Here is a 22,459-nt window from a genome sequence, read left to right as displayed (position 1 = left end):
AGATAATAGTATGTAGGACATACCTTATTTAAAGTATTGGAAGGTGGTTGGAATGTAAATACATTTTAGGGGAAAGAAAACAGAATATAAACACTTAAGATGGGATGTGCCATGGACATATGGATGCCCAAAATGACAAAGTCTAATGCAATTGACTTAGGAGAGCTACAGATACAGCTTAATTGATTCATCTTTGGCAGTCAAGAGTTGTTAGACCAACGAAACAAGTCTAGGCACTTAGAGAAGACGCAGATTTGGGCATCTGGGCAGTCATCACAGAGGGAAATACTTAGCATTTACATACTTTAGAAGACAAAGAAGGATTTTAAGTTAGACAGGACTAATTTACATTTGGCATGGGGTTCAATATATTGGGAGAAAAGAAACAGCATTGAGCTATGGGATTACCGAAGTAGTTGACATAGTAACAAAAGAGATTTGCACAGGTGAACAAAGCATGAGGTGGTCAGTAGAGAATTCCAGGAGGCAATAAAGTAGGAGATGAGCCACAGCTGACCGAAGTGGGTGAAGACAAGAGTGGACCATTGATATTTACATAATTATGTGAATGGAAGGAGGAGTAAGAAAACTTAGAAAGATAGTCAATTTACACGTTTCTTTCAGACTTTTCCATTTACGTGTTAGTGAAAGGAGTCTGTTACATAAATATGATAATTAGAATCAGTAAATAGGAAAGAGGATATCCTGGAAGCTCTCTACCATAAAAGAAAATCAATTACAGAGGGTGGTGGTCAGTTTGCAATCAATAACATGCAGGGTTCACACATTTTCTTTGGTGTTAGTAGTTTAAAAGCAGCCCCCTATTGTAATTCCTGAACTCATAAATGTGAGCAGTGGTTTCACCACCCAGTGCATGAAAAAAGCCCTCTATACTCCCAAAAATATATGTGAGTCTATTATGAAAGGTAGATAAGTCAAAAAAGAGAGAATCACAAATAGTAGAACAAAAAAGAGAGACTCACAAAACATTGAATAGCTCATAAGAGTGGATCAGAAAACACTGAATACTTTTCACCCACCAAAAAAACAGGCCTGTCTTGGTAAACAACAGTTACAAAACCAAAACCAAGTGTTATCTTTTTAGTAATACTGTTAGGGAAAGGGTTGTTAGTAATTTAATGGGAATGGTTAGGGTTAGGGTTAACACACAAAATTAAGGTAGGTGGGGGGGGGGTTCACCATCCCTGCACAGTCTTACTCATGCATGCTAACCTTAGCATAACCCTAACCTTACTCCTACCCTAAACTTGCCCTACATATTACGTTACTAAAAACCTTTTCCCTGACAGCACCACTGAAGAAGATGAAAGGGCACAGAATATAGATAACACAAAACTTGCTCGACCCTGAGTCTATCTCCTTAACTAACCCTTACTCTAACCCTAATCTGTGAACACTTGCATGTTCACAACAACTGCTATAACACAGCGTTTTCTGTCTTCACAAACACCGCTTTTTCATTCAAACATTGATTTTCCTGAACACTCCTGCTTACGTTCACTATATAAAATTAAATTCGACCATATGTATTCACTCATTTGCTCATTTTCTCCTTTTTACATTCACAAAAATCTTTGTACCAAATGTGATTCTTATCTGTGTGTGTGTTATATATATATATATATATATATATACATTTATATATATATATATATATATATATATATACATTTATATATATATTTATCAACTTTGAGAACACTATAGCTTGCCAAAAAGGTAGTTGACTAAGAAGCAGAAGTATACACATATCCCTATTTTTTAATAATTCTGTTCCTTTATTCCCAGATTTGTACTAACAAATTCAGGAATATCAAAACACACCTCAAAAAGGCTTTGAGGTGCCAATGCACATGATTAGAACAACTAGTACATGATGTTCATGAGAGGAATACAATTTTAGTAGTAGAATTATGCATGTAACATTATTCTTTGCAGTCAGATCAATACAGCCAGATAGGACATTAAGAGAAGAACACTATGCTAAACTGGTTGGACAGCAAATGAAGAAACATCACTGGGAAAGATGTAACTGGTGCTGTAGTTATACCGCCAATTCCTCTCATTACTTCAGGTTCACAGGTGCTAAAGCCTGGTATAAGATGGCAAATGTGAGATAAGCAGTTCTTATGTTAGTTTGTAAAACTGAAGTATGATTACCTAATGAGCAGGCTTAGTTAGGGACCCTCAGTATGTGAAGGCTGTATGTTACAGCTCTTAAGAAATTTCAGACATACATGTACAAAGCAGGGTTGAAAGGAAAAAGCCAAGCTCCAGAAATTATTATAAGAGTTGTGGCTGTTTTTTAAAGGGCGGATATGATAGGTAGTCCCATAACAAGCCAGCTTGCTGGGAAAGATTCTGGTATGATGTCACTTGGCTGCAGTGAGATCACAAAAATATGAGCAGCTGGTGCTGCTGGATTTGGAACAATACTGAAATAAAAAATAAAGTTTGACAAAAATGAGCTATCACTGAAAAAAAATAGCAGGCATTTTCAATTAGCTTAACTTAACTTATAGGTCAAATCTTGAGTGTGACTTATTTTTCAGCCAGTACCCATTTAATGTACTAGGAAGTTCTTAGTGTTAAGATATTAGACAATGAATGTTACAATGAGTTATTTACTCTTGAATGTCATCAGATATATTTGTTTGAATGTGTGATAGCTGTTATTAGTCTAATTCAAGACAGATTAATTATGATGTAGAAAGTATATTTCATTTTAGTCAAACAAACATCCAAAACTTGCCTGATAAAGGCAATAGGAAGATAGGAAGCTTAGGAACTACATTCATGGACAGTATCTGGCTCAGTTTGTTATGCATACTGACCAAGGAAGGTGTAGCTGAAGCCATCTACTTAGGTAATATGGGCAATACGGGAAAAGAGTTTTGTTTTCACTATGATATATTCAGCTTGCATTCCTTTTGCATGAGTAAACTAACAGATCTGTTGAGTTTTGGCAAACCTGAAAAATCTGATAAAGTAGACTTGAAGATAAATATACAAAGTGTGTGTGTTATGCTAAATCACGAAAAGTAAGAATAATAATAATGAAAAAAAAACTTTTAGCATCCTAGGGCATTTAACATAAAAAAGTGTTAATATTTTTACAGTGGTACCTAACATTTACTTTTTGACAAGCCCAAGTATTCAGTATGGGACATGACTTTATACAGTGTGGAGCTGGGAATTCAGAGAACAGGTTTGGGAAATTATTCGTAATGCTTGATCCATGCAAGGTGAAGGGTATTTTGGAAAGGTACAAGGGACACGCAGTAATATAAGTATTAAATATGCATGCATAGTTTTAAGGATAGTGATTTGCATGTTGCATGCTACACAGCTATTCTAAAGAGGTCAGCAGGAATGTAAGTCATCGAGGTTAGACCATCTTGAGTCTGTGACACAGTGACAGAAATGGTGAAATGTTTGCCAGAAATGAATAAAAATATGTTCAGAGAAATATATTTATTTTCAGCAGTCTTTGTATCTGATTTATTAAATAAACTGCAGTCAGTTGAAATATGGGTCAATTGCATCTACCAGGAATCCTTTCACTGGGAAGAAATTTGGCAAAATTTTAACTGTTGTATCCACAGAGTACATACACCGATTGAAAAGTGTGAAAAGGTAAAGTGCTGCATTCCTGCACATGCTATGAAAGAAGCCATAATGTGATTTATCTCTTTTATCTTCTAAGTAAAAATAAATACAGAATAACAGGACTTAATCAGTCAGCATTGATATCCAAGAGAGAAGCTGCCTTTTATTTTATAAAATTATGTTGCTACTGTTCTTTGTTGATGATATTTTTTTTTATTATGGTTCATGTGTGTTACTCACTTCTCTAATTTCTTATGGTGAAACATTTTTCACCATGTCTCTACATTCAAATGGTCATTCTTGATCACTGTAAAATAAAATAAATCAGAATAAAAAATAACATTTATTAGATGCTTTGCCATTACAAGATTACACAGTTCTATGGTTCTTGTTGCTTATGTTACTTAGCCGAAGAACAGAAGCAAAGATTGTCATTTTGATGGCAGATGTGTAATTCACTATTGAGAGACAGGAAACTTTTTGGTATAGGAAATTATAAAATGAATTGTAAGTTATTAAAAGAAATAGATGTTTTTTTTTTTCTCAAAGGCATTCTTGAAAAAGCAATGGATGTCTAAAAGATAGATTCCTGTCCCAGAGACTTCCCATACTCTGGAATAAACTACCTATCTATATCAAACAAAACTCCTCATTAACAGTCTTCAAGAAAAATCTTGATGATTGAATGGGAATTAGGAAATTCACCCCGGGGATCACCTCTGTGTCTCTGCTCGACAGTGGCACAGGAAAATAATTTTCTTGGGTGGCAAAAGCCAGGGTACCTTTGTGGCTGGGCTTGTATAGGCCCCAGGGCCAATAGCCTAGTACCTACCTATGAACCTATGAACCTAAGAGAGATATATTGCTGCACTGTAATCAACCTTCAAAATATCTGCTCATGCATTTGAAATTTGCACTTTGTGTATTAGGTGTGGCTATAAGCATAAAAGAAAGGTTTACTATACAAATGGACAAGTGTGATTTGACAAAAATCAATTGTCTGAGGTTCATGACACTGAGGATCAGATCACTGAATCCTGTTTACCATAAGAAATCATGGTTTGGGAGATTTATAAGCATGGGCCAGTAGGTATCCCCTTTTTTGGAATTTTTCTCCCTTCATCAAGTTGGTGTGACCATGGAGTTGATTTATATGTTCAGGGTAAGGGAACTTGCCCTGCACATGAGTTATGCAGTGGGCTTGCCCCTGCAAAAACACTTAATTGTAGTTTTTCAGCTTTTTGTTCAATGGGTATTAGATTTTGGTGATTGTGGTTGTCAGATATTTGGAGTCTGATGACCTGTAGTGAAAGCAACAGGAATACTTTTTCAGTATTTATTCATGTTTGCTGAATCTGCTTTCATAATATCATTTTTCTATGATGTGTAAAAATAAAGACTAAATACATCCAAAATATTTGCATGTTGTTGAATAGAAACATAAGAATTGATTGTTTCTCAGATGACCTATGTTCATAGGCTTATAAGTAAGTAGTAGGCTAACTGCCCTTACAGGCCATTTTAAGCCGAGCAAATTTACCTTTTTTGATCAAAATAACCTACTCCATTTGGTTATCAATTGGCCTTATCCACAACATTCAAGTGGTAGCATCAGACGATAAAGAGCTGAGCAGGAGGGATGGGAATTAACAGTCTTTATAAGCTCATCCATGCAGGATTGGATGGCCTGTGACCCATTGACATATCTCAACAGGAGTATGGGGGTTAGGTGGTATTGCTTGCCTGAATGTTATGCTGTGTTGCCAGTGAAACCTTGTAGGATTGTCCATATATGAAACAAATTCATGCAACTATCCATTCAGCAATGAGTACAGCATTATCACAGACACAATGGTGTTGGGTTAGGCCAATCAGGGAGCAGATCCATATGATTCATAACCATATCTGTTCCCCAAAACCTGACTTCTGACTCTGTGGGGAACAAATAGACTGATTATGCCCTCACCCAGGCAGGGAAACTATGAGTTACGGTTCTCTTGCTTTGACAATGCAATGCATGGTCCTAATTACTGTCCAATAAGAGGAAAGAATGGGTCACCTGCATGTAGAAAGGCTCAGTAGGCAGATCATCCGGAAGAAAAAAAAAATATATATATATATATATGTGTGTGTGTGTGTGTGTGTGTGTGTGTGTGTGTATTTGCATACAGGTATTATATTGCTAGAAAATAGTATTACACAATTGCAGTTTGATGACTATGAATAGATAAAAAAGAGTTGTGATGTGCATTATCAACCTATTTTTGACGATTGTTGGCATCACTATGTTAAAATCTGCTGACTTGTCATTACAAATATCTGACATAATAACTTTGTTCAAAATTAGTTGAACATAAAGAGGTGAAATATCCTAAGAATTTTGGATCATGTTGTATGCAGCTATGGATGGTAAAAATAATTAAAAGTGTAAACACAAATACTATATTTGCACAAAACTGCTCACGCTGCAAAAGAGACTGTTCGGATACTGTGCAGATCCATTGTAATGATGTTCTGCATGACTGTTGAGTTACTTCACAAGACAAATAGATTTGCTAGTGATGCAGTACCAGCATCAAAAGCATCTAGAAAAGTATCTGTAACTCTCATAGAACGGAAACTGAAAAGAATGGAGGCTTTAGATGCCATTAACTCATTCAAGCTTTTTGTATATTTCCAGTTAACATATTTCCAGTTAACATCCATATCTCCTTATGGCATCCAGACCTTTTTGGTCCTGGCTTCTTTGACCAAGTGGCTTACCAGTTAATATAGGCAGTATTAGAAAGGGCAAGCACTTAAGCAAAAAACTGACAACTGAGGTTGTTAACATACAATCTCCCACAGAAGAGAAATTAATTACTGTTTGCCACTTATTATTCATATTTTCATGTTTATGTACATATTTTCATAGGTGAGAGACCTAAATGCCATTAAAGGGTATGGTATGAAATGCCATGGTGGGAGACAGGAACATTCATTGTCAATATCCATTTATAACACAGATACTGATGATTATTACTTGTTAGTAATTATGAAAACAAACAGTATTTCCATATGTACTTTCAAAAGTCATGTGACTTAGAAACCTTTGCATCGCATTGGGTGAAATCTTAGATGCTGTTTAAGAAAACTGTCATTGATTGCTTCAGTGTAAGTTTCACATCTTAAGAAATATTTAGTATTTATATTGCTAATTATGCAATTATTTACATGTATTAATATTTCTGTAAATATTTTAAGCATGCACTCAGAAGAATTTCTTGCTGTCAAGTAAAAGCTTATATCTGGTTCACACTCGCACCTCTCACCTAACTACAACTCACCATTTTATACCACTCCCTTCTTCTAACACTACTAACTACCTCCACTCTTAGAATTCTATATAACCTCTCCTCTTACACCTTTCCCCCTCAACCCATCTTTCACTCACCCACCACTACCTATCCACCAGTCTTCGCTCAATTACCTCACTCATTCTTAACCCCATCACTCTGCACTGGTTACAAAACCCTACCTCCACATATAAAACATGGTACAGGCAAAACATCACACAGTAAAGGGAAACCTAAGTGCCATTTACTCCTTGTCCCCAAACCTCTGCCAATCCCTTCTCTCCTCTCCCTTTTACTGGCAGGTGACATATATCCCAACCCTAGCCTGGCTCTACCATTATCCTCAGATGGTAACCTCACACATACCACCACCCCCAACCCTCATATCCTACCAAAAGATGTCCTTTTACTCCATCAACCTGAGAAGCATAGTAAATAAAATTACTGAATTCCATTCTTGGATCTCACACCACTCTCCTGATAGTATAACCCCTTAGTGAGACTAGGTTAAAACCCCACATCCCCAATAGGGACATCCTCTGTCCTGGCTACAACATCTTAAGACTAGATAGAACAAAAAGAAAAGGATGTGGTGTTGCTATCATGTACAGGGATAACCTTACACTAACTCCCCTACCTCCCCCCATTTCCCCTGCTGAACTCCTTCTGGTCAACTGTAGAATTAACCCCCCACAACTCTCTTAACATTGCTGCTATCTACATCCCACCTGGGGACAACCTCACTGTACTGGAAAGTATACTTTCCACTCTCTCCTCAGACCTCCACAATGAGACTATAATCATGGGAGATGTCAACATCAGCTGGTCCACACTCACAACCTTATCCCCATCTACCTCCATTAACCTACATGGTTTCTCCCAATTAGTAACAACTCCAACCTATTCCACCAAATCCACCACCGACTCTGCCATACTTGACTGGATCCTTGTATCCCATTCCCACAAATATCACTTCCCTGAACCACTTCCTGACACCATTAGTGACCACTCTCCTACCAAAGTCCTCTGCTTTACTCCACACACACACTCAAGCCCATATAATTAAAACTTGCCATAAGGTAAAAAACTTTGACCCAAATGAACTCAACAGTCAACTCTTTATTATTGACTGGAGCTTTCTCAAACAATTACCTCTCGAGGAAGCAGTCATGGAATTTAACAATACATTCCTCACCATTTTAAACTCCCTGGCCCCCTTACGTCAGATCAGGGTAAAGTCCACTGTGTAACCCTGGCTTACTTCCTGCACTCTTTCACTAATGGCACAGACAGACAGACAATGGAAACTCTGGATCAAAACCAAATTGCTCATTTACCTACAACAATATAGACAACTTCATAACCTGGCGAAGCAATCAAATAGAGACAACAAAAAGAATTACTATACTAACCCCCCAAAAACACACCTATATAACCCAAAAAAATTCTGGCATACAATTAATCATATCCTACACCCAGGTAACCCATCCACCAAAAACCCAAGCCCCACACTCACTCCTCTCCAAACTGCTACAAACTTCAACTCGTACTTCATAGAGTTCATCAGCAAACTTATTAATCACTCGAACTCCAACACACCCCACCCACCTCCCCTCGTAATCACCTTAACCCCTCTTCTATATTCAGCCTGCAAACAGTTTCCACCTCATACATAAAATCGCTGCTCCTTTAGCTCAAACCTTGCTCTCCCTCAATAGACAGTCTCCCTCCACTCTTTCCGCAACTAGCTGCTAACTCCTTAGCCTTACCCATCTCTATTCTCATCAACAGATCTATTACTAAAACTACAGTCCCAGTCATCTGGAAGAAGTTCTACACAATTCCTATCCACAAGGGCGGTAACTTTACCAAACTAACTAACTATAGGCCCATCGCAATACTATCTTCACTCTCTAAGAGCTTGGAAAAATATGTACACAAACAAATTTTCCAGCACCTCACTAAAGAGAATTTAATTACCCCCACCCATCACGGTTTTTGCCCTGGCCGTACCACCTCTACAGCTCTCATATCCTTCATAAACACTATTTCTCAAGCTAGAGACCAGAATAAACTTTCCTCTTGTCTCTTTCTTGACCTATCAAAAGCATTTGATACTGTCCACCATCCATTACTCTTAGAGAATCTCTCCAAATTAAAACCTATCCCCTGCCACTATCTCCTGGTTCTCTAGTTATCTTAGCAATCATTCCCAGTCTGTCAAATGGGAATCAGCCATCTCACCAGAACTCCCAGTACTGATGGGAGTACCCCAAGGATCAATTCTAGGACCACTGCTTTTCAACATTTTTACCAATCAGTTATCAATCTCCACCCCACACTCATCTCTAATGCAATATGCTGATGACTCCACAGTAATCACCATTGCTGACACACTTCCCAAACTCCATACTAAAAAACAGGAATCCTTCTTGTCTATCCAGAACTGGCTCAACCATAACCATCTAATACCAAACTCCTTCTCTTTCTACATAAAACAATGACACACCTGAAACCAAACTTCTCCATCACCTCCCACAACACACCTATCATAGTGGATAATCACACTAAACTACTTGGGGTCATCATTGATGACCAGCTAAAATTTGACCAGCATGTACTAAATAAAATAAAAAAAAAAAAAAACACCAAAAACTAGGTCTTCTTTATAGAAATGAAAACTTTCTCTCGACTCAAGCAAAAGTTGCTCTATCACAGGCCTACCTTCTACCAACCCTTCTCTACAGCTCTCAGATTCTCACCAACCTGCACACCTCTCTTATATCCAAACTTGAATCCACCTTTAACAAAGTAGTGAAATTTGCTGCTGAACTACCATGCCCCTTTCACCACTGTCTAGCACTACAAAAACTGAAATGGTTAGAATTCCCCCACAACCTTATTCTCTCCCAGCTCCAAATAATCCATTTCGGCCTATTCCAGCCCACCTTTTGCCCTTCCATATTACCCATCATCTCATCCTACACCCCAGCTAGAAGACTCCGGAGCTCTGACCAACACCTCCTGACCATAATCAAACCCAAGTTCAACATAGGAAAAAAACTGTATAGCTATTACCCTGCTAAACACTGGAATAAACTCCCACTTGACATCTGAAACACTAGATCCAAGCTACTATTCAAAATGACTGTGAAAAATCACTTTAGCATAAATAAACTATGCCTCTGTTATCAGCCCCCTGACTAACCCATCTCTCCAGACCAACCATTCACCTATTTTTCTCCTACAAGTACCCAACCCTTCCTCCATCCTAACTCTCTCATCCTTCTTCACTGCAAAAGCCTTCCCTACTTTCAACCCCAACACTTTCCTTCTACTGGTTCCAATCTCCTCAGCAGTAGAATGTCAAAAAACACTTCTGCACTTTAATCTCTTCTCATTGCTACTAAGTAACTTCCTTATTATTTGTTTTCTCTATACTGTAAATATGTTTTCCTGTTTAACTACTACAACATATGTAGTTAGCTAACATTGTATATAATCTATAAACAGTTTTATGTATTGTGGACTCTCATTCCGTTGTCATGTATCTTACTTGTGTACTTGCATATGTTTGTAACTTTGAAGCTTTTCTCCCCGGGTCCACACTGAAAAAGGACTTCATCCCAGATGGACCAACCCGGTCAACAAATGTCAAATAAATAAATAAATAAAAGTTCTAACAATACATGTCTAGACTGTGCAGTTTCCAAGATATGACAATTTGTAAAAGTGTAGCAAAAATATTATTCTGGGTTTGTGTGCATTATAATATATTTAGTATTTATAAAAAAAAGACTATGACTAGACTTCTTTGCTGATAACATTGCTATTTGTATAGTTTTGATAGCTTTTATTGTTAACAAAATATCTACAATTGTTTATCTTATGCTTAATTTTATTTTTTCAGAAAAATGAGTTAAGAAACAAATTCTAATTAATTTGTGAATCATATGGTCACTAATGTGATGAAACACAATGGTCACTTGTCCCTTGATCCGCAGTAACTGAATAGTCAGATTAAAATAGTGCACGTTAGGTCAATTATAGCAAAGTATTCTCATGAATACTATAAGCTGTTTCTTAGTATTAGATGGACAACAGTGTTTCTGCTAGAAAACTTAGATGAACAATGTTGCAAACTGTATACATTTAGTACACCACCAAGGAGGTAAAGACTATTCATGCTACAAATTGGTATGTTGTCAATACCAACTATCATCTGAAGAACTGTTACCAAAGTAATTCTAGTCTTGAAAGGATGTAAGCAAAATTAGTGGTTTATCATTGTGATGGCAGATATAAAAAAGCATAACAAGAGAATGAACAAAATGGAACTGAATATTTTCAAGCTAAACAATAGCAAATGTAAAATATTATCAAAAAGTCTAAAATGCATTAGTCATATTCTAATCTCAGAGGGTCTGAAACATAGCCAGACAAGTCTGAGCATTTGTGCATATGTCACAGCCAGAACTAAAGCAGAAATTGAAAAGATTTCTGTGAATGTCTTGCAGTTTTGTTCAACAAGCCTGAAAAGCTATACCTGTATGACATTTATTACAATAATATGTATCCTGAGATTGAAGCACTGAGCAGGAAAGCATTTCAAAATAATCACAGCATGTATTAGGGATCCTTTAATAATACAAAAATAATGATATGGATAAGTGAGTTGTGTTGCAAGTAGTTGTCAGTCAGATTGTTATAGCAGCTGTGATTATATAAGAAAAAAGAACAGATGCACTGTAGAGATATCCTCAGATGAAAAATGAATAGTTAGCAATAGGCACTCGTGGTAAACAAAATTAGGGGAAGCAGACTGTTAAATTATTACAAAGCATTTTAAGAAAGTCTTTGCAAAAAGCACCTCTATAATTCCTGACGCTTGTATGAACTGTCCAGAACAATGATATTAACATGAAACTTCGGCCAAAAGAGCTACAATAAAACTGATATGATAATCAGATGGCATGTATCACACCTGGGTGAAGAACTTCCAGAAGAAAACATTTTTTTGGGGTAATGTAAGAATTACCAATCCCAGAAAAAGTAAGAGAATTTCAGAGGTGGTACTCAGTAAGAAGTGCAATAACAGTTTGGTATAAAGACTGGTATGAGCACAAATCACTGGAGGTAATCATAGTCCCGTGATGCACAAATGAGTAAGGAGAATGTACAAATGATGCTGCTATGTCCGTATATACATAAGGAAAGTATGGATCTGTGTGTCACTGATTTTGAACATTCTCAGACCTGCAATGTTACATCCGCTACACTCTGCCATATCTGAATCTGTGTAAACCCATCTACAAAAAAATGTAAATATGCTTGAGACAGGTCCAAGTACTGTGTACATACTGCAAATGGCAGTATGATCTCAAATGATTTCATATATATTTTCAGCATCAGCCACAAGCAAAGAGAAGCGCTAGTCTCATGAGAATTTTATCTGTGAACTGGCTCAGTAATACTAACTAGTAGCTTATAAAAACTTTCTCAAGTCTTAATCCACTCTAAAGGTGACCTTATATGGTTATGAGTTAGTAAAGAGGGAAAATAGGACAGATTGATAAAGGAGAGAGAGAGAGAAAGAGAGCAGAAAAAAAAACATAGAGGAAGGCTTTAAGCAGATTATGCTGGAGGTTGTGTGGGAAGATTGGCAATAGTTGTTTTTTTTTTTTTTTGGTGGGGAAAGACATCCATTTTTTCCAAATCTCATATATATATATATATATATATATATATATATATATATATATATATGTGTGTGTGTGTGTGTGTGTGTGTGTGTGTGTGTGTGTGTGTGTGTGTGTGTGTGTGTGTGTGTGTATATGTCATTATGGTTAAGGTCTTCTCCTCCCATGCACAGGATACAAGGTTTGATCCTGACCTTCAGCCAATGCCTGTTTGGAATTTGTATGTTCTTCTTGTATCTCTATGGAGTGATTCTGTCATGTTGATTAATGTCATGGGTATTTGCCACTGATAAGTTGGTTGAGAACCCAGGCTACTCTGACCTGCACCTGGAATTGATATTAATGGTGGAAGGGGAGTATGCTATCCGCCCTTATTGGGCAGTGTGTTCCCACCATAAGCTACTGGCCAGATGCTGTCCATTTGTCCATCCTGAGCTACCTGGGATAGCTCTGTTGAGTGAAAATGCTGGATGTAAAAAAAAAAAAAAATCATCCTGCCAAACAGGAACTAAGAATTGCTACACTCAATGTAGGCTCACTAGGACACAGCTTGGAGGTGTATGACATGATGGTATAAAGGAGGCTGGACATCTCATGTGTCCAAGAGACAAGGTGGAAGGGCAGTGCATCAAAGACCCCTGCCTTGGGATCTAGAGTTTGCTACTCAGGAGAAAGACAAGCTAGAAATTTTGTGGGAATTGTGTTAAGAGAGAGGCTTTGGAAGGAAATGGGGGATAACAGCAGTGAGGGACTTCATCAGAATTAGTGGCCGACTCATGGCAATCAGACTCCAGCCTAATGATATAGCAGTATATTAGTGACTGACTCATGGCAGTCAGACTCCAGCCTAATGATATAGCTGTATACATAATCTCAGTATATGCCCCAGAGCAGGGATGTGACAATCAGACTCCACCCTACTGATATAGCAGTATACATAATCTCAGAATATGCCCCACAGAAGGATTGTGGCAATCAGACTCCAGCCTAATGATATAGCAGTATACATAATCTCATTCTATGCCCCACAGCAGGATTGTGATAGTGGGGAAAAGAGTGCATTCATACAGCAGTTGCAGGACCTACTAGATAACACAGGATAGCATGAATTGCTGGTGATAATGGGTGACTTGAATGCACATACTGAGACAGACAGAACAGGATATGGGTGGGGTAAAATGAATAAAGAAGGAGAGGGCCATTCTAGGCTTCTTTCTAGCAAATGGCTTGATAGTAGCCAACGCATTGGTCAGAAAGACTGACAGTCATAAGATCACACACAAGAGTGGCCAACATGCAACTCAGGTAGAATTCTTCATAGTAAGGAAAGAGCACTGAGGTAGAATCAGTGATTGTAAAGTCATCCAGCAATGAAGCAGTCAGCCCACAGCATAAACCACTGGTTGCACAAGGAATGGTCAGAGAAGGCTCTAAGGTCAACAGAGACAAGGCTAAAGACCTGGAAGTTGACTAGAGAGAAACTCCAACAGTTCAAGGAATTACTCAGGGCTCTAGCACCCCAAGAAGAGGAGGAAATAGGTGGAGTTAAAGAAGAATGGCAGCACCTCAAAACAGCATGAGTGAGGACTACAGAACAGATATGTGGCCGAGCCAGGTATGGACATAAGATAGATAGGGAAAGTTAGTGGAATGTGGAAGTCCAGGAAGTCATCAAAAGAAAAAAGGAGTGCAGGAAAAAGCAGAATATAGAAAAGACAGACCAGGCTAGGAAGGAATACTGGTTGTCTAACAAAGAAGCTAAGAGAAGAATTGGAATAGCCAAGTACAGGTCATTAGAGGCACTCTACAAGCTTTTGGAAAGTGATTCAGTAGGTGGCACAAATAAACTATATCAGGTTGCAAGACAAAGACAGAAAGATAAAGAAGATAGTCAGACACTATTCATGAAAGATGTCAGCAACAACATGCTCATCAGTCCACAGGACATCAGAGGCAGAGGGAAGGAGTACTTCTAGCAGCTTCTGAATGAAGAAAATCACACAGAAGGTGTATTGCCCCAAACACAGCCTACAATGAGAGAAGAAGAGGAGCCTACCCTAGAAGAAGTAAGAACAGCACTAAGGAAAATGAAGTGAGGGAAAGCAGCAGGCTCAGATGAGGTCACAGCAGATAAAGATGCCGGGTGACATAAGGGAAAAGGGGAAACAGCTCCTGAGAGTATTCATAACAGTGTGGAGAGAAAGGCATATCCCAGATGACTAGAGAATAAGCATACTTGTGCCAGTGTACAAGAATAAAGGGGACATCCACAACTGTAGGCAGTACAGAGGCATCAAACTCCTGTTACACTGCATGAAAGTTCTGGAGATGGTGATTGATAAATGCATATGAAGAGTAGCAGAAAGTAAGATGGGAGATGAGCAGTTCTGATTCAGATCAGGATGCAGCACAACAGACTCAGTGTTTGCACTGAGATAGATAGCAGAGAAGAAGCTAGAGATGAGGAAAGAGTACAACTAGGCATTCCTAGACTTGGAGAAAGCATATGACAAGGTCCCAAGAAAGCTGATCTGGGTAGTACTGTGGTGGTTCAAAGCCTCAGAAACACTGGTAGAATTAGTGCAGACTGTGTACAAGGCACCAGTGAGTCAAATATAAACAGTGTTTGGTCTGACAGAGGGCTTCCATGAGGGAGTGGGTGTGCACTGTGGTTCAAATGTGATCCACTGTTGTTCATACTGGTGACGGGCTATATTAGCAAACAGGTTGAAGGACACAGATCAACAAAGTTGCTGCATGCAGATGATGTTGCATTACAGGCAGACTATGAGCAAGAACTTCAGCAAAGGATAGGGGAATGGAACGCAAAACTGAAGGCACATGGGATTAAACTAATCACAGATAAGACAGTGGTAATGGCAGCAAATTTGGGAAGTCAGAAGAAACTGAGAATTGTGATAGAGGGGAAGATAGTGGAGCAGGTTAACAACCTCAAGTATCTGGGATGGGTGGTTGAGGAGAAGGAAAGTCTGAAAGAAAAGGTCAAAGCTAGAATCTGAGAGGTTGCAGGCAACTGGCATAGAGTGTCAGGTGTAGTGTATGATAGAAGAATGTCAAAGAAGCTGAAAAGTAAGGTGTACAAAATAATGGTGCAACCAGTACTACTGCATGGTACAGAAACCTGGGCAGTAAAGGCAGGGCAGATGAGAAAACTAGAGGTGATGGAAATTAAGTATCTGAGAAGGGCGGTGGGATGCAGACTGTGGGGCAGACAAATAAATGATGACATAAGAACTGAAGCCAAAGTAGTGCCAATTGCAGAAAAGATCAAAGAGAACAAATGATGGTGGTTTAGGCACATGCACAGAAAAGCAGAAGACAATCTAATGAAGAAGATTTTGGACAGACAGGAAGACAGTAAGAGGAAATGACGTGGATGGATTTTGTGAGAGAAGATCTGCAGCAGTCAGGCATGAGTGTGAAAGAAGGTAGAAGTGTGACATTGAATCAAGATAGATGGTGATAGTTAACATGGCACCACAGCCCCATGAATATATATATATATATATATATATATATATATATATATATATATATATATATATATATATATATATATGAGGTGGCTGGGGAAAGAAGAAGGGTGAAGTGTGCAAGACAAGAGATAAGGGCATTGACATACACATATAAGATAGACAAGATAAAAAAGAATACTATATTGTGCTGACAACTGGGAAGGTAGACAGCCATACAGATGTTGGACAGATACAAAGAGTATGGTGATGAGATGCTCACAGCCTGTACCACCCTGGGAAGCCTCACAGATTTTCTTACCCTGATGGTCCTGGGTGACGGGACCCCAATGCCGAAGGGGACCACATTATCCTGTAGCTTAGCAGTAGGAGACAACTGGGAAAGAAAGTCTTTCACCCACTAAAGAAGAACCATGTTTCCACCACTCTCTCATAGCCTGCAACAGGCATTGAATATTGCCAGGTTACCATTCCTTGAGGAGCACACAGGGATGCAGCCACCAGTACCTGGACAGGCAGTGCAGTGTTGGCAGTGATCATTCATGATCAGGGTCGACTTTAGTTAAATTACTCCAGGTTTACCTGGATCTGCAATACGAAGGATAAAAAGTTAACGAAAAAGACTCAAAAATGTTGTATAGTAAATTTATTTATTTCACATTGAAAACATGAGAGCAGTGATATTTTTATCAAGATCTTTAAAAATGGAAGCAATGAAATGCAGTGTAAGAATTAGTTATTATAATAGTAAAGACGGATGCCTGCAGGTTCAGTTATAGGTCACTTTACATAGCAGAATTTTAAATCTTTCCAGTATTGCATTTCTGTCATCATGAATAACTATATCACTTTCTAGTATGTATTACTGATACAGTTACATATAACTCTTGTATTCTCAATGACACTTTGATAATGTCACACATGACTTTCATACATTTGTATTGTTTCATTGACAGTACCATCATTACAGGTATAATGTGTATGTCTATATAATTTCTCTTGCTGTAACTTCTTTTCCCGGTTAGGGGTTGCCACAGTGGATCACCTGTCTGCTCATGATTGGCAGTGGAGTTTTGCAGTGTCAAGTTGCCAGCCCAGTGCCCGACCTTCCATGGAAGGCACACACATATGCCTAGGGCCGTTTTAGAGTATCCAGTCCACCTACATCATGTCTTTGGGATGTGAGAGGAAATGGGAGCACCTGGAGGAAACCCACGCGACCACAGGGAGGACATGCAGACTCCGCACAGAAGGCACCCCAGCCGAGGATCAAACTGGAGAACTTTTTGCTGTGAGGCAGCAACACTAACCACTGCACCACCGCGGCCACCCATTTCCCTTGCTGTAACTATGAAACTTAATGATATAAGGGGAAATTTCTTATGGTTGATTGTTTTTATTTGATTTTTTTTTTTATTTTTTAATTTTTATTTCTAGTTTATGTTTAGTTATACTTATGAATGCAGGCCACAAACTAGTCCATCTTTTCAGTTACAGGATATGTAAAAGTGAGACTAAAAATAAGGGATTACTAAAAATGATTATTGTCTATGCAGCCTACTTTAAAAAAATGCAACTCTTACACTTTGAACTAAAATTGTATACCACATACATGTGTTGGTAAACTACATAGCTGTAAATGTTTTGGTTTGTAACTTTCTGTGCTTCTATAATTCATGCATTAGCAAGTGAAACACATAACATAGCAAATGTAGGCAAGCATCTAAAAGCATATTACATTTGAAAATAGTTATGTTATTCTCTTCCTAGTCAGTAACTAAGATATATTGCTAAAACAAAAGTTATGTATCGCTTTAAAAAAAGAAAGAATTATTTGTAAGTGAAAGAAAATTGTCACAGGTGATGTTAAACTTCTGCATTGAATGTTTTCAGATGCACCAACTACCCTTTGTGTGGGAGGGTGACTGTGGTATTGATCTAGTTATTGATGAAAAAACTTTACTGTTATGGCAACTCTACAGATAGTCAGTTTCAGAAAGGAGAGAGTTTTTCAAGTGCTGTTATGGTTAAAACAAATGTTGAGTGGTGTCAGTAATCTAAGCTGAATTATTTCCATTAAATTTTCCATTGTAATATGTGTGCATTTTACAGTGCTAATATTGATACCTTATCCCACTGACACGTGAACTATATGGACAGACTCAAAAAACTCCCAACTATTCTCTGTCTCATATCGCTTACTTAGAGGCGATCTCTGCTTGACATACAAAGTCATGTCTGACCCAGCTCTGTGAGAAATGCTACATCTAAAGAAATCCCAATCCCTCCGCACCACACTCTCCAGAGACCTCAACCTCATTACCACAATCAACAGAACGTGCTGGCGGGACAGGTTCATAACCCAGAGACTGCCCATGCTATGGAACAGACTTCCCATACATGTCAAACAGATCACCTCACAGGCCCTCTTCAAGAGAAATCTTGATGAGTGGATGGGAAATAGAAAATTCACCCTGGGGATCACTCCAGTGGCTCAACTTGACAGAGGCACTGGGAACTAAGGTCGGGTGGCACAATGCCAGGGTAATCCTAAGGGCTGGGCTGGTAATCCTATGGGCTGGGCTTGTAAAGGCTCCAGGGCCATTAGCCTAGTACACACCTATGAACCTATACTTTCATCAGTAGACACACATGCAAAATATGGCCTTGATCAGGGGCTCAAGCAGTTCAGTTGGCATTCCAGCAAACCTAATGGACAACATGCAATTCCACAAGTCAGTCTCTTCTTCCACAATGAGGTGTGTGCTGTCTCTAAAAGTATCATTTGCAAATGTTGAGAAAAGTTCTGGAAATCATCAATGATTTATAAACATCATGCTACCTGTCGTACAGAAATGTGTTGCAATGGCCCTTCTTTGTGCTGCACATAAAATTTAAGTAACACGTCCAAATAAAAAAAATCATCAGATGAACTGATCTATTAACATGGTAATGCAGCAGCAGACAGTAACATCATATGATTCATAGTGAAGTACATCTATTATCCTATTACATTATTCCCCTGTGCATTTATGCTAAAAATGAAATAGAAATCATCAGAACAGTTCCTCAATTTACTGAATATACAAACCATTGTACACTTTTGCTGTAATGATGCCCATGACGCAGTCAATATTACATACTTAATATAACTACAAATATCTCAGTAAGCTCTGCTGAATTTTCATATAAACCTACACAACATAATGTATATTTACTAATACAATGCAAACAGAAATGCAATAATTGCAAAAGTACTCTGTAGTCCTCTTTGGAACCTCTGACACCCACTAAGGACAGGTGGTCTTCCATCTGCCTCTTCAGGTCATCACACACATGCCTGCATTGTTCTCCTGTGTATGTGATGCCAGTGAGACCAGTTAGTTCATTACTTGAGATCAGATGTCTATATTTTTCCATAACCATTGGACACTGACTCTAGTCTTTGCAGGTAGGATGTCAACAGCAGGTGAAATATTATTTATGTATTCTTGTCACATCAACTTGGGGTTTGACACTGAGCTTTCACAGATGACATCCTCACAATTCCAGGTTCAGGTAAGAATGAAGAGATAAGAAAAAACTAAAACTACAAATGGGTGAGCCACTTTCATTGAAGTGAGAAATCACCTGATAGGCACCGAAAAGCAGGTGCATTCCCAAAATAGTTGCACATGCACCTTCTTTGCAATATAAAGCATAAGTCACAAGACTTCACATCATACCTCTCAACTTTCCAGATTTTTGTGGAATGTTTAGATTTTTACGTAGTATTTTTGATCTATTCATAACAAAAGTTGCAGGTATTCTTTTTTTTGACAAATCATTGATTACTGAAGTTTCTAAATAATGACATATATCTGAGTTGCTGACTCATCCGTTTGAAAAATGAATGGTAATGTAAAACCTGTTATTCTAATAAATTTGACATTTATAAAACCAATATTTAAAATGTGTCCATAATTTGGGACTTTAACCTCATCCCCCCATTATTTTTGTCTTTGTCCAGATTTCTTGTGCTCAGAGGTCAAGAGGTATATTTCTCATGCAAGTGAATGAGCTGGTTGCAGCACATCCATGGAAGTAGGACTTGATATGCAATGATAAATGCAGCTATACATGTGGATAGTGGTATATTTCGTAGAATTGAGTAATGTAATGCCCAGTTTGCTTAAGAACTCTGCAAACAGTGCATTTGTTAAAACTTTCTCAATATTGCCTTGCCATTTTAAGCACCATTGGATACTGCATTTCTGCAAAGGTTGGCAGAAAATTAGAATGCAAGCAAATAGGTTATAATACATACAGATATGTATATATTATAATGCATATGGTTATAATTTAAACAGAAGACGTAGGTTGTGACTATTGCATTTTACTATCATATCTTCAGAAATGTTCCCTGACTTACTGGTTAGGAGGGAAACTTTATTGCAGTATTGTAGTTTTGCATGCTGATGGTACTGTTGTATAGAAGTATCATTGTTAGAAAATATTCACTATCTTAACAGCACTGAACTCACTTAAAGCAAACTGTGGAATCTGTCAATGAAAATGCTCTGGATCAAGGTTAAGGTAACCTTATTGCATTTTAAGGAACAAAACAACACACATATTACTTTTCAGTATCTTTCTCCACCCTTTTAGCAGAATAGCAGTGATTTATAGAATGACGTTTCAATGTACCCATTTTTACATATAACCCAGGTGAACAGTTTTTAACACACGCAAAAATGGAAAGTAGAAATATATTACTAAACTGAAATATTATATGCATAAGCAATTTCTTTTGTTTTGCTACAGTTGAATCAATCATTCAAAACGTATGAGTCAGACTTGATAATACCCAGAAAGTGCAGGAATATAATAATTATTGCTACACTTACATTTCTAGGGAAAATATGTTACAGCATCAAGGATCAAAGCACATGGGGAGAAAGTTTTTCCACTGAGGGGAAACCACATCCATTTGGATGCACTTAAGACATATGGAAAATATGTTTTGTAGCATCAAGATATGGTTGACATAAAAGCTAATGAAGGAAGGAACCAAACCATGGCACAGTGCAGCAAAAATGATCATGATATGGTGGGGTATGCAAGGACAAAAGATAGAATGCAGCTCCATGTAATTGCACCCTGATGGGCCCCCAACTGCCCAAACTTTATCACCTGATTAGAAGCATCTACATTCTTTATAAGACAATGACTGTAATGCAGAAGAGTGTGCAGGAATCATTTGAAGTGCTATGGACATCAGAACATTCATGAACATGCAAAATCCACATAGACATAGTGCACAAGGTCAGACCTATGCTGGCATTGGCATTTTCATTGCATGAGTAGTTGGGAAGGTTACTGTGCACAAAACTGTGAAATGCTTCCTCATCATGTACTCCAACATCAGCTGCAGCATCACCTCAGCATATACCACATGGTAACTGTATACATCATACATTTAGTACTAAATGATATGCCCATCACAGGTGATGTTTTTAGCATAATTATATATTTTCTATAGGGTCATCACCAGAAAAAAAAACTGCATGCTGTGATGCAAAGTAGACAATTGCAGAATGGCTGTCAGTGATGTTGCCATTACTCTTATATTCATGGCACAGCCTCAGGACAATGGCACAGTCATAGAGTATAAATAGCAGGACCCCTCCCCACACCTGTATTGTCTGTGATATGGGTTTGCACACTGAGTATGATGAAAAATGACATTACAAAAAGGTATGGGGTATTACCATGTGTTCAACACCTATTTGATGTGCACATGCTGAACTCTTGCATGAAGACACAACTCTGTCTGAGGTATCAGACTTTTGCCATGCTTGTACACAGTGGGTGCCATTTGAAGTTGTATTTTTCAGAGGGGGTGCCCATGAAGACATCTTTTGCAGAGGGGGTGCCAGGTGAAGACATCTTTTACAGTTTGATCCAGAGACAGGCAAGGCCTTATCTGCCTAGTAGCAGATGTGCTGTTGCATAGCCCAGGCCCAGGCTACTGCCATTGAGAGTTCTAGAGTGCAACAAGGAATTCTGGAGACCAGGGACAGTACCATGATGATCCTCATGTAGAGAATGGGTGCACATATGCATCCATGTAAGACGTTATCCATGTACACTAATAAGGACTTACTAGACACATACTGAGGGCACTGCTACTTGTGGACTGTGGAATGTCCTTATGCATTGTGGATGACTATGTCAGATACAGCATCTATCCCCCAAAACTGCTACAGGCATTCATGTGGATTCCATTAAAAAAATGGAATTAGACCTCTGCAGACTTCCA

This window comes from Protopterus annectens, chromosome 10.part0 (genome assembly GCF_019279795.1).
Source record: "Protopterus annectens isolate FY-2018-M chromosome 10.part0, PAN1.0, whole genome shotgun sequence".
In the NCBI taxonomy this organism is placed as follows: Eukaryota; Metazoa; Chordata; order Ceratodontiformes; family Protopteridae; genus Protopterus; species Protopterus annectens.
The sequence above is the reverse complement of the archived record's forward strand: the minus strand, read 5'-3'. Positions refer to the sequence as shown.